Genomic DNA, 13,911 nt, shown 5'->3' on the forward strand with positions numbered 1-13,911 from the left:
ACTCCCTATGCTAGGATGACCTCCATTGATTTGGGATCAATGAAACTGATCCGGGATCAATGAAACTGATCTGGGATCAATGAAACTGATCTGGGATCAGTATGAGTGGTTTGAGACACTCTCTTGTGATATTGATCTAAGATAAATGAAACTGACTTCAAGTCAGTAAGAGTGGTATGACACACTCTCCTCATATGAAACTGACTTCTGGTCAATAGAGAATGGTATGAGACATTCTCGATCAATTCTTCTTCTTCATGGTTCAGCAGAGCAGAGCTGAGCAATGCAAGGTGAAGGCACTGATGGCAGAGATAGTACAGTCGGACAAATGGATCAGTGGATGGAGTTCTCCCTAGTTGAGAGGGAGTGTTAAATTGGCAACTAGCGCCAAACTCCATGCGGGTCATCTTATTTATGGCAGTTGATATTTTTCTTAGATCCCTCTCATCAAGAGGTGTGGGATTGATCTAAAGATCATTCGATTCCAATAAGTGTTCATCGAGATATGAATTTATTTGTATTATAAGACAATTCGTCAAGGTCAGCTAACAACCAAATAAACCCCACAAGTGCTCAACGTTTTAGTATAAAAGGAGATGACTTGAGAGCCATTTTTCACATACACTTCTCCTAAGATCTCTCTCCACTCGTCTGGGTTTAGTGGTTAGGGAGATCAAGAGGGAGAAGCCCTAGACACAGTAAAGAAAGGGTTCTATATGCAGCAAATCAAGGTGCCCTAGACGCGGTTGAAGAGAGGAACATCTAGCCGCAGTTAAAGGGGATCTAGTCATGCCCTAGCCGTAGCAAAAGAAGGTCTAATGCAATCATATATTTGCAGTTGAAGCAAGGTTCTTATACGCTGTATAGCGGAGGCCTATCCGAGATCCTAAGAAGACCTAACCGTTGTCATATCAAGCCCTAGTGATGCAAAAGCATTCAGCTCAATAATATCATTGTATCTTAGTAGACATAGGGTGTCTTGTGTTTTCAAGGAAGTTGGTTTCCTATGTTTTGAATTAATGTAATTATTAAGGTTTTCAGTGATTTTAATGAGAGAAGCTAGAATAGGGATTTAATTGAGTATGGTGAGGCATATTAGTAAATCTTCTCGAAGGTAGGAGAACATGAAAGAATCAGGATAGTTGAGAGATTGAGAGATTTGAGAATTAATTGTAAAACTTAGATTTGGAGTTAGTTCATGATTTTGTGAATTAGAAAGGATCCTTAGAGATAAGGAAGAGATTTTAGGATTTTGTTGAAAAGATTATGGATCTAAACCAAGAATTTGTTGTAGAATCTTTTTCTATAAATGTAAGCCTAAAAGGCATAGTCAGGGTTTAGCTAGTTAGTCAAGTCAAGTTAGTAGTTAGAGGTTTGATTGTAAGCCTACGGGCAGATCGTGAAACAGAGGCCACTGATATTGGAAATCAGGCCTGAGAGAAGAAACTGTGTAAATACTTGTTCATTAATACAAACAACTCAATTTTGAGTTTATGTGTGTGTATGGAGTAATTTAATTGTAATCTGTGTGAACTAGAAGTTCGTTCTCTGTAACAGAAGTTGCATGTGTAGAATCAGAGGCGAAATACAGAGAAGAGTAACAGAGAGGTGTTATGGCTTTGTACACACCGACAGTACAGGAGGAAGCCTTTAATGTTACAGTGAAGGTGAAGGAAGCACAAAGGCGCGAGCGGAGTTAAGGAGGAAGTTGTGTGGCAGAATAGCGAAAGACTAGTTTCCTAAAGAAAGCCAAAACCCACAGAGGAACATTGAAGGAACGGCATAAATCAAAGTAAAGATAAGGACGAAGAACTGAGGTAATGATGCACAGGAATCGTTGGATCTAAAGATCAACGAACGAGGCTGAAGGCGATGGGTGACCAAGATTAAGTTGTGCCACATAAGTAAAAGAAATGAACGGCAGAGATTAAATCTAAGTACTTGCGGAAGGTGAAAGGCAAGAATCGATCTGGACCGTCAGATCGACGGTGATTAGTAACCACAGCGGGGGTAGAGAGTACGGGGTGCCTTGATCGTGGTTGAAGACCCGCAATTGTTCTTAGCCGTCGATCGCAGAAGTCAATGCTTATGTCACAATCAACTACGGTATTAGACCTGTAATTAACCCGCATGCTAGTTGAAGGGCCGCAGATCGTATGATTTGATGACCTCCGTCATCCAACAGATATTGGGCCGTAAAGAGATCGAACGTTAACTTCAAGGGCGGACCTGAACATTTATAGATTAAGGTTGTATAATCCTTATCGGCTCCGTAAGGCGGTTAAACGTCGTGCAAGTGGTATGTGCGATATCATTGTGGACCGTTGGATCAAATGGGTCTTGATCTACGACGCAGGATCAACGAGCAACTCTGTTGATCGAAGAAGACATCAACCTTCGAATTAAAGGTAAGATCGACGGTGGAGATTGAAGTGATTATATTTGTGGAGAGCGGACCCGAGAAGGTTATAGGCGCGGTTTTATTTTATTTGGAGTCCACTTGTGTTATCGCATATCGCATGCGAGGAGAGGAATGCGATTAAGTCACATGTTGGTGTGATGCTATATTGCGACAGTCGTTGATCTGGTGGACGAAATCAACGGTGGAAAAGGGCAATCGCATATCGCAAATCAAGAGTTTTGAATGCATATTCTATTGAGTCCTTTGAAACTCCACGATTGCGATAAAGGGTGAGTTGGCACGTACAGTGGGGTTTGGTTAATATGTGCAAGTATAGAATTAACCAGAGTTGTTATAAAGGTTGAAGGGTTGAGTTATAAGGTTCCGCGAAACAGGATTAACTAAGGATCAGACTAGGGTTAGTTGTTGAATCGTTTCGCATGAGATTCAATTAAGGGGCCTTAAACCTTAATCTATGAAGGTTTGACCAGGAAGGTCATTGAAATTCCTGGGATAAATGAGATTATGCATTTTATATGCATACTGTGGGTATTGTAGTTTTTTCCTACGTCACCTAAGGTCTACGCTACCCTACGATGCCCTATGGAGAAGCCTATATGTTGTCCTAAGGGTGGTATGGATATACCCTAGCCGCAGAAGCCTAGAAGAGAAGAGGAGTTTTGGAGTCTAGAAAATGTGGAAGAAAGGGATCCGAAGTCTGCTACAGGAGGCCCACTGGCTGAGGCAAGTGCGGATTGTTTTAGGGCTGGAACAGTGATGTAAACAAGGTCCGAGTTTGTTGTGTAGAGGGCCGAGAAGGATCACTGTTAGGCCGAGTTCCTAAGGGTCAAATACGTTGTTGTTTGGAAGTTGTTTGAGCACATTTTCGGAGGTCTATTGCTACATCAATCTATTGTGCTAGGCCACAGGCCATAGCACACAGCTAGAGGCTACGTGAGGGTTGTCAAGGGTGGACAGTATCCTATGCAAGTAGCGTGGGTGAGGAGGAGACCTCTGAGGGTATGCAGCAACCCTTAAAAGGTTAGTTTGTTGACAGTGGGATGAAACTAGGGCTGTAGTAAGTGCCCTAACCAAGAGTGCAACAAATAGTAGTGCAAACAATTGACAGCAGTGTTTGGTGGAGGGATGTTGGGTCAAAGGAGTTGACCAGTTTGGATCAGTTTTCCTTGCAGCCTAATGGAGCCAATTGAGCACATTAGTACACCAAACGTGCTAAGGTATAGCATGTCTAAATGGGACAGAAATGCAGCATGGTAAAGCATGAACAGCTGCAAGCATGGTGATGCATGGAGCAACAATGCAGCTTGATGTGTGCAGCGTGCATTTGGATGCAGCATAGTGCAAGCTCAGCATGGTGCAGCGTGAGGAGTGCAGATCCGTGATGAAAGCAGCTCAGTGATTGGAGCAGCACATTGACAATAGCAGCATGAAGTGCATAGCATGGTCCTAAGTCACCAGGTTCGAGTTCGAGTTCGAGTTCGAGGACCTTGAAATTCGAATAAAGTTCGGCAACTCAAATTTTCTCGATAAAATTCGACATATAGAAATTCGAAAAAAAAAATGTATATTAAAGATAGAGGGCAGATTTATACACTTATAAAGACTATCTTATTGTTAGAAATTATATTAATAATGGAGTCAAAGCATAATTTGATGAAAAGCTTGAAATGTATAGGAAAAATCAGCAAGTTATGTAGCACATGAAAATTGCTAATGAGTCAACCATATTGACAAAGAAATAATGAAAATTTCTAAAGATACCATTTGATCACCAACCAAAATATGATGTAACCATCAAAGCGAATAGAACAGTAAACAGTCATCAAATAAGAGTGAACAGCAGCCTTTATCTTCATTAGCAGTTTTGGTTACATCAAGTGATTAAGAGGACTGAATGCCTCTCAGTTACAGGCATAGCACGCGGCAGTTTTCTTTGTTTCTGGAAAAACTCGAGCCCGTCAAGCCTTCAAGGTGTAGACTGTAGTCTATGGCGTCTGCGGCGGCAATGAAAACTTAAACAACGAAACCCGAGCCCGTCAAGGTGTCCGTGTAGTCTCTGTCTTGTAGACTGTAGTCTATGGCGTCTGCGGCAATGAAAACTTAAACAACGAAACCAATGAAACCTAAAAGGCTAAAACAGCAACACTCATACCCGCGGGCGCGAAAAAAAACGAATTTTAACGCATCTAAACGAATTTCAACGCATCTAAACGATTTTAATGGCGAATTTAATCGACAAAAATTCGAATACGGCATGAAATACGGCGAACTTGAACGAACATATTCGTTTCAGCTTGAAATACGGCGAATTTCGAATTTTATGGATTAAAAACGGCAAATCCGGTGACTTAGGCATGGTCATTAGGTCCAGCACTGTGATGATGAGTGTAGCATGGTGCAGCACGGTGAGGTGCAGCGTGTGGACGAGATGTAGCACAATGATAGGTGAAAGAGTCACCTTGGAGAATTAGTTGAAGCAGCATGTCTTCAACTGATCTAATGTAGAGATGAATCTAGAAAGTCGAAGTGTTGACTTCTGTTGTAAATGTACTACCTCTCTCTCTCTGTTGAACTATTGAAGAAAATATAAGAATAATTGATCAAGGGTTTCCCCACATTGGGGTTTGTCCCTAGCTAGCGCCACATATTGTGTCCTCTTGTCTTGGCCTATCTTCTGCGATTTATGTTTATGTTCTATCTGCAGTTTACTTCAATGTTGATGTGATTGCTAATCTGAAAAAGATATTGAGCTAACTATGAAAATTGAAAAAAATTGCTCTAGGCATAGAACATAACTAAAATTAACAATTTATATGAAAGATAGACATCACATTGAAGTCAGTCGTGATGTCATATTTGATAAGAGTATAGCATTCAAGAAGTCAAAAGAACTTCCATAGATTCTGATAACGAAGAACTTCCGATATTTGAGAAGGAAGTTGACAAGGAAGGAGAAGGATCACACCATGAAGAAGAAGGGCCAAGTGAACCTATTAAACCCGTGGTCATAAAAGACCTAATTGGTTGAAATCCACACTACTTGATGCAGAAGGTCATGGGGCAGCACAAAAATCATTTAAAGGAAGTAAGAGACCCAAGAAATATTTTGGATATGTTGCATACATGACAAAATTAATAGAAGCAGAACCATCCACCTTTGAAGAGGTTGTAGAACATCGAGAATGGAAGGATGCCATGAATGAAGAGTATCAATCTATAATGAAGAATGGAGTCTAGGAAATCGTACCTAGACCCGAAGACAAATTTGTTGTTACTTCCAAGTGAATATATAAGATCAAGCATGCCGCTGATGGAAGTTTAGATAAGTATGAAGCAAGATTTGTGGCTAGAGGGTTCTCTCAACTTGAAGGCATTGACTATTAAGAAACATTTGCTCCAACTGCAAGATATACGACGATTCGATCATTAGTCTCTCTGACAACATCGATGGGATGGAACATCCACCAAATGGATACCAAGACTGCGTTTCTGAATGGCAATATATATGAAGAAGTCTATATAGAAAAACCATTGGGATTCGAAGTCAAATATAGGAAGGCATATGTTCACAGATTGAAGAAAGCATTATATGGCCTCAAGCAAGCACTAAGGGCATGGTATGATAGAATGGATGCATACCTACAGAGAATAAGCTTCACAAAAAATTTTGCTGACTCGAACATTTATATTAAGGTTGTAAATAATGAACCTGTATTTATTCCTTTGTATGTAGATGATCTTCTCTTGAAAGGTGTAGAAGGTCGAATTGAAGAATGTAAGAAGCAACCGACAGCAGAATTTGACATGAAGGATCTTGGGCTGATGCATTACTATTTGGGACTAGAAGTCAGGTAAGGACCGAATGAAATATATTTGGGTCAAGGAAAGTATGTGATCGAGATTCTAAAGGATTTTGACATGATGGACTGCAAACCTATGACCACTCTGATGATCTCAAACTTGAAGAGACTAAGGAGTTCTGAATCAAGCCCTGTGGATCCTTCCATGTATAGACAACTCGTTGGCTCATTGATGTACTTGGTGAATACTCAACCAGAGATATGTTTTGCAGTAAATGTACTCAGTCAATTCCAAGTGGAACCGAAGCATGATCATTGGATAGCAGCAACGCATATTTTGAGATATCTACAAGGAACCATCAACTACTGTTTGAAATATGATAGAAGGAATGATGTCAAATTGATTGGATATACAGATTCCCACTAGGGTGGTAGTGAACAAGATGGAAGAAGCACTAAGAGAGGATGTTTTAGTTTAGGATCCTCAACAGTCTCATGGATGAGCACAAAGCAAGACACCATTGCTTTGAGTAGTGTTGAGGCTAAATATGTTGCAACATGTGAAGTAAGCAAAGAAGAAGTATGGGGAAGTTACTATCCAACCTGTTTGAAGGACCGATGAACCCTACAGTGATACTTTGTGATAACACTAGTTGCATTCGTTTGTCTAAGTATCTAGTGTTTCATGGAAAGACAAAGCACGTCAATAACAAGTATCACTATATTAGAGAGCTAGTACAAAATGGTGTGTTGCAGCGACGGTATATCTCCACTGATGAACAAGTCACTGACATATTGACAAAATCACTTCCGAACAAGAAGCTTGTATACTTAAGGGGCAAAATTGGTTTGGGGGATTTGTCCTCCCTAATTGAGGAAGAGATAGACACTACATTCTTGTCTTCACTTGTGAAGATAGAATGGAGGATTGGATAACCATCTGGCATTCGATAGTCTTTGAGAATGTGGTAGGGCATTCAAGACAAGAGTAGTCGTGGACTGATATTCTTTGAGGATTAGCTACCCAAGATAAGAATAGTCCAATGGGAAGTGATACTCTTTGAACCCCTGGTTGAGTATTTACCTTGGGAGACAGTGATGATGGTGTCTACACATCATTGGTCTCGCCAACATTGTGCTTTGATCTTGTGGAGAGATAGAGTTGTTAGCCGAGGCCTTACTATGTGACAATGTTGGTTAATATGATGCTAGACCAATCCGACTCTTCTTATGAGATCTCCTCAGATTGAGAATGACCATGTACCTCTTATGAATACCTCCCTAGTTAAGAGGGAGTGTTGAAAAATGTGTAACTAGGTTCGATCTTCATAAGTATAAAATGTATTATTGTAAATATAAAATGAAAAAAAAAATATTATTATATTGGAGCATGGGTTTCTTGTTCAACTTCTTTTATTTTATAGGTCAAGCACCCATTGAGTGCTTCTAGGGTTTGTCCTAGGTATAAGAGTCATTTTCATATATTGAAGACCCTATGGGCACATTGTAAATTGTAAAGAAAAAATTATTTTGTCTTTAAAGTGTCAAAATACCTCCAAGATCAAGTCGGCCTACATGAAGAGCCACGTCCATCCTTGAAGAAGCCTATATATAGGAGGAACTCGTCCTCCATTTGGATCACTCACTCTCTCATCTCTTATGCGAAGAAACAGAAGGAAAAGTCGAAGAAGGAAGTGCAAAGAAGAGGAAGTCGAAGAAGTCGAAGTGTTTATGGGCCTTATCTATTCTTCTGGGAGATCAAAGTTAGGGTTTCTGTGTTGGATCTTCTAGGGTTCAATTTTGGAAGCAAAAGAGAAGGGAAGGCAAGCAAAGGTCTCTTAGGGCATCTTACTAGCCCTAGGACTCAAGTCAAGGCAAGCGAAGTCAAGAGGAAGGCTATTAGAGGGAGATCGAAGTCTGCTAGAGAAGCAGCAGCAGTTACAGGGGAGCAGAGTTTCGAATCTCCTAGGAGGTCAATGATATTGCAACAGGAGGTCATGGTAAACTTGATCTTGGAAAGTATTTGTCTGAGTCTAGGTCATGGTATTCGTCAATTGAAAGATCTGAAAGATAAGAAGAGATTTATGGGTTTTCCCCTCAAGAGGAGGGGTTTTAGCCCTGGCTTGCAACCTATATATTGTGTCACTGTTCTTATTGTTTTGGTAGCTATTTGATGTATTGCACATTTGAATAATAACAAACAAAGCTAATAAGTAAAAGGTAACACAAACAGTTATCAAGTTAAGAGAATTAACATATTCATTGCCCAAGAACGTGATTTAATTTTTTAAGTTAGATTTCCTACATAGTCATGGAGGATGGAATTCTATGAGAAGTTATTCTTTCTTTCAATCAAGGACTTTTACTTGGAATCCTAGATTACTTGTAAATCCTAGAGGGAGAGGATTAAGGTTCTAATATGTTATCTAGAGAGAACACTCTTAATCCTAGACTAGATATAAACAAGGATCATTAATAGAAATCTAAAAGCTCATAAATGTACCTTGTGATTACATACCTTATTTGAAGTGTTGCAAATGCATCTTGTTAAATACTTGATTTTTCTTGAGTTGTTACCTTGTGCTTGAGCTTGATAGATCTCCACAGGCAGTTATACCAAATTCCATTTCTTCAACGAGTGTAAGATAGAAGATATTGTTCTGATCTTACTAATAGCAATGCTTCATTTTTATACATATTAGTACTTTGACCATATATCACAGAGCCCGAATTCTCCTTTATGAATGTGACTGTGATTTATACTGATCTTTTCACACAAATTCATCACTGAAGTTGATCTGAATTTCACTCCTTAGTAGTTTGTCACTTGATTTTACCGAAACTCCATTCTGAACTTTCTACTAAATTGGTTTTCTGAGGATGCACTGAACTTGTATGGCGTTGAACTTGATCACCCAATTTCTGAACTGTCTCACTATAATTTTTATACTGAACCAACACCTGTGGTGTCCTTACCACACTTCTAAGATGTTGTCAATGAATTCTTCTTTCTGAAACTGATCCATACTTATCATACCAATGTATACCAAAATTCATTATTGTGACATCACTAAGAATACTTCAAAGATGTATAAGTGGTTTTCAAACTGCCTTTGATCATGACCATAGCTTTGATACCATGTTGACAAATCCAAGGAGCGGCAGTTAAATGATTTCTCTTCTTATGACATTATCTTGTGATGTTTTTCATTATTATTATTTGATCTTTCGAATTACATTTTCTTATCATCAAGACTAAGGCCAAGCAACAAATAGAAGTGAACACAAGATATAGGCACGTTGCCAGGGCAAAACCCCCCTCAAGGGGAAAACCCAGTCACAAATTCTTCCTTTAGTAGATCCAAAAGTTGCGACGACCAAGACCCTTAAAATCTAGACTTGAGACTACCTCCATCAAGTCATCCTTCTTCCTTTCACTGTGTTAGCATTGAATACTTGCCATTGAGTTTTCACTGAGTTTACACTTTGGTGTGATAATCAAAGTGCCATTCAACTATGCAAAGATCCATTCCAACATCAGCGCAGCAAACACATTGAACTACACATGCACTTAATCAAAAAGCTCATTCATAACCATGTTCTTAAGTGCAATATCGTTGAACCGATAATCAAGTTGCAGACATCTTTACAAACGCTCTCACAGAGGTGAAGTTTACTAAACTTCGATTTATGGTTGGAGTTCAAGAAGTTGTCACTAAGGGGGGATAGGCTTTAGTGCCTCCTTCCTTCTCCTATTGTGTCATCTTTATACATCCTTCAATCCTATCCCAAGTTGTTCATAAGGGGGGATGTTAGGATATTCTGACACATAGGAAATAATTAAGTATAACTGGTCTAATGTATAGCTAGATAAAGTGTGTTTCTTTAGTATGTACTTTTTGTAACTTACAATCTGATAGTCACAATATGTTCTAGACATGAAGTGATCTGACAGTTCATTCTCTCCTTGGTACTACTATTACCAACACTTGATCCGTGGCTTAACCCCTGATTGGTCCATGATCTCTATTTAAAGAGAATGGAGTGCCATTTGTTCGGGGATCGTTCATGAAAGAAGCTTATGTAAATTTTCTTTCTTTTCATTAATAAATTCCATGAAGTGGCCGCGTTGGCTCAGGTCGTGCACTGTTTCCCTCTTTGAGGATTTTAACCACGTCAAGAATACTCGTGTATTGATATGTGATCTGTTTGTGAGCAGTGTCCTTTGGAAATTCAACAAGGTATCATAGCAGAGATCAACATAAAGACCATCGCTAGATTTACCAGTTAGTGAAGAGCGCAGATCAAGCAAGAGTCTTGCACTAGAATTTGAAGAGCAAAGCAGTTCTTTGGATAGCAGTAAGGTGTTCCAAGGACTAAGGTTAGATCACAGTTTAGAGGGAACCTCAAACTTTTGCTCATGGGAGGGGATATCAATAGTGTTGGAAGATAATGCCATAATGGGGTGCTAGAATTTCTGAAGCAAGCAATAGTGCCACCTCAAGATGCCCAACAATTGAACCAACATAACAACAATGACACCAAGGCAAGGAGGATCATTCTTGAGGGGATCAGAGACCATATTATCCCTCATCTCCATGAGATGAAGACAGCATATGAGATGTTTAAAGCCATCTTAGATCTATATCAAGGTTCTAGTGATGCTAGGAAGCTTGCTCTCAATAAGAAACTAGGAATTATCCGAATGGGAAAAGGAGAGCCCATTATCACATATCTTTCAAAGGTCACTTAAGTTCGGGATGAGCTATTTGGAGTGGGCGTGACTGACATTGTGAGTCTTGCAGAGAGAATATTCCCATTTGGAGAAGGCTATGGAGTGACTTTGTTCAAGAAGAGATCCAAAGAGGGACAAGATCTGGGAGATCAACTCCAATAGAGGACGAGGAGAACTTTGCCCTGGCATTCAAAGGTAGCAAAGCCAAGGGAAAGAAGGATCAAGGAGAGGTTGAGTCTAGTTAGAAGGGTGAGAAGAAGAAGAAAAATCTAAGCAAGATCAAGTGCTTCCATTTCCATGAGTTCGAACACTATGCCACTAAGAGTCCTGATCGGAAAAAGGAGTCCAGTAAAGATCATATGGCTGCATCACTTTAGGTAGATGCCATTTTGCTTAGTTCGAGAAAGATTTCTCATTGATAGCCTGGATGGAAAGCTCAGGAGACAACAATATATGGTATATTTATTCAAGAGCATCCTTCCACAGGACAGGGAACAAGGAGTATTTCAGCCACCTAAAGGAGGACATGCAGTTTCAAATTGAGCTAGGAGATGATGGCAACTACGCAACTAGGGGAGTTGGTACTATCAGTTTTGAGAGGGAGTCGGGTAGCTCTCTCTACCTCAGAGATGTCCTCTATGTTCCATGCCTAAAGCAGAACCTTGTTTCTATAGCCACCCTTAAAGACAAGGGTTAGGATATCATCTTCAATAGAAGTAAGGCTTACCTCAAGCACTTAGCTTCTAGATGAAAGAAGCAAATAGGTGTGAGGAAGAAGAATTTGTATCTCCTACAGGTTGAGATAGGGACAACCTTGAACGGGAAGGGAGGAAATGCGCATGGTAGAGACATGAGGTTTGAGGAGAGCAATGTTCTAAGGGAGTCCTTAAAGCAAGAGCAAGTTAGAGATCCCAAGAAAGAGCCTCAGCCAATATCACAATTTATGTCTCGGCTAGTTGCAAGTGAGCCGACCAGCAAGATGATGAGGAGAAGAGACCAAGGCAAGTGGAGGTAGCCACTCAATCAGTAACTCCCAGTACAAGGAGAGTTCGAGCCAAGTGGGCAAATGAGTTGTTTAAGGGTGATCAGGAGAGAGTTGGACCTTCTAGTACCACATTAAAGCAGAGTAAGCAACCACAAATGTACGTTGTGTATATGGCACTTATGACTAAGGTGATAGACTTGAAGCCTAGGAGCGTGGTTGGAAGTGACAGGTTTTCAAATCAGATTCTACATCAGGAAGCAGAGAAGTCTTCTAGTTGAGAGGGAGCAGTTGCAGCTGTAGCAGCGGATAATGTGGTGGTGTTGAAGATAGATCTAGGTAGACCAGATTCTTCTAGAAGTACCTTCCTCGCTAAGAGGGAGTGTTGAAAATGTAGCGCGAAAAGGTCTTTTGGCTTGTACCTTAGCCACTGAAGACCTTGAATTGTCCTTCTCCCAATATGGGTGCGAGCTCATGAGTTAGACTTCAATTAGGATGAGTTATTTCCAGTGTACTAGAATAATCATCAAGTTAGCATGAATAGAGTTGGAGCTTCAGTTAAGTGGAGTCTTCATCAGTTTGACTACAGAACAAGGTAGCAGTTACAAGTCAGTTACAGCGAGTTAGTCTTCAGTGTTGATTGAAGAGAGAACGAGTTAAGAACTTCAGTGTTGATTGGAGAAAGGATGAGAAGAACTCTCAGTTAGCTCTTAATCAGAACTCAACTTCTAAAATAGAAATAGGCCTCCGTGCATGTTTGAATTGGGTCTATAAATAGGAGGACGAAGGCACAGGAAATCATAACTTTGTGCACAAGGTTTGTGAGACAAAACAGTTCACAAGTTTGTGAGAGTATCTTTGATTGTGGAGAGCATGGATCTTATGTCCTAAGACAAAGGAGATCACAAGTGCGCTAGAATTTAGGAGATTAATTGTGCACAGTCTTGAGGAACTGGTTTCCTGAAAAAATATAAGGCAGAAAGTGCACAAGGAAATAGGAGGACTTGCTCTAAGAAATAAGGGCCAGACTTCGTTAGCAAATAGAGGATTTGTGCAAGGAAATAGGGCTGCCAAGTGTGCAAGAGAATAGGAGCTGGGATAAGGAATTACAAGGGCAAGTCAAGGAGGCAGCAGAGGAACAGTTGCGAGCTAGAGGTCTGAGATCAAGCAGTGATCAAAGCAAGCTGCGATCAATTGTATCAGCTGAGATTTATGAGAAGAAGCAGAACGTCTTCTCAAAAACAAATTGCTTTGTAATAGATCCAATTGCTCAAGAACAATCAATAAAATACCACATCAAGGAAGCAGGTTTTCCCTATTGGGTTTCCTGAGAAAGTAAACTAGGTTTCAGTTTGCAGTTATTCATCTAAGTAGTTGCAGAGTTTCATGGAAATTTAACAACAGAAAAAAAAAATTAAAGACTGGCAGAGAATTTTCCCAAGTCACGTCAACAAAAATGATCACTTGAAGGATCAACTGAATCGACCCTCTACTTCTCTTCAGTTGTATGGTTTCAAAAGCACGCCCTTAACAGATTTCCTTCAATGATCTTGCATCATCAAGCAGGTTAATTTCTTCTACTGATTTTAATAAATGTTTTTCATTTCAAAATTATCTATTTTGGAGTATACCGAAGCAATTAAGTTATTTCTGTGGTTGCAGTAATGATGTGGGCCAAATCTTATGATCCATAGAGTGTTGGTTCTAATTCAACACCACTCAATCAATTTCAAGTTTCTTAATTCTGGATAGTAAAGCTGTTCTTCACAAACTAAATATTATCCATTTTGGAGTATACTTAAGGAATTAATTTATTTCTGTTGTTGCAATAATGATGTGGGCCAAATCTTATGATCCATAGAGTGTTGGTCCTGATTCAACGCCACTCAGTCAATTTCAAGTTTCTTAATTCTATCAGTCCATAGTAAAGCTGTTCTTCACAAACTAAACTTTTACTGTCAGACCAGAAATT

The 13,911-nt window shown here is 39.8% G+C and overlaps 1 protein-coding gene across 6 annotated transcripts in view; it reads right to left on the reverse strand.

Moving 5' to 3' along the window:
• Positions 1-13,911, reverse strand: part of LOC149240743 (uncharacterized) — an 80,678-nt gene that overhangs the window by 7,512 nt on the left and 59,255 nt on the right. The window lies entirely within an intron of this gene.

Source organism: Pinus tabuliformis, chromosome 8, assembly GCF_031772625.1.
Source record: "Pinus tabuliformis cultivar Carrire ecotype Pingquan chromosome 8, CPIR1, whole genome shotgun sequence".
In the NCBI taxonomy this organism is placed as follows: domain Eukaryota; kingdom Viridiplantae; phylum Streptophyta; class Pinopsida; order Pinales; family Pinaceae; genus Pinus; species Pinus tabuliformis.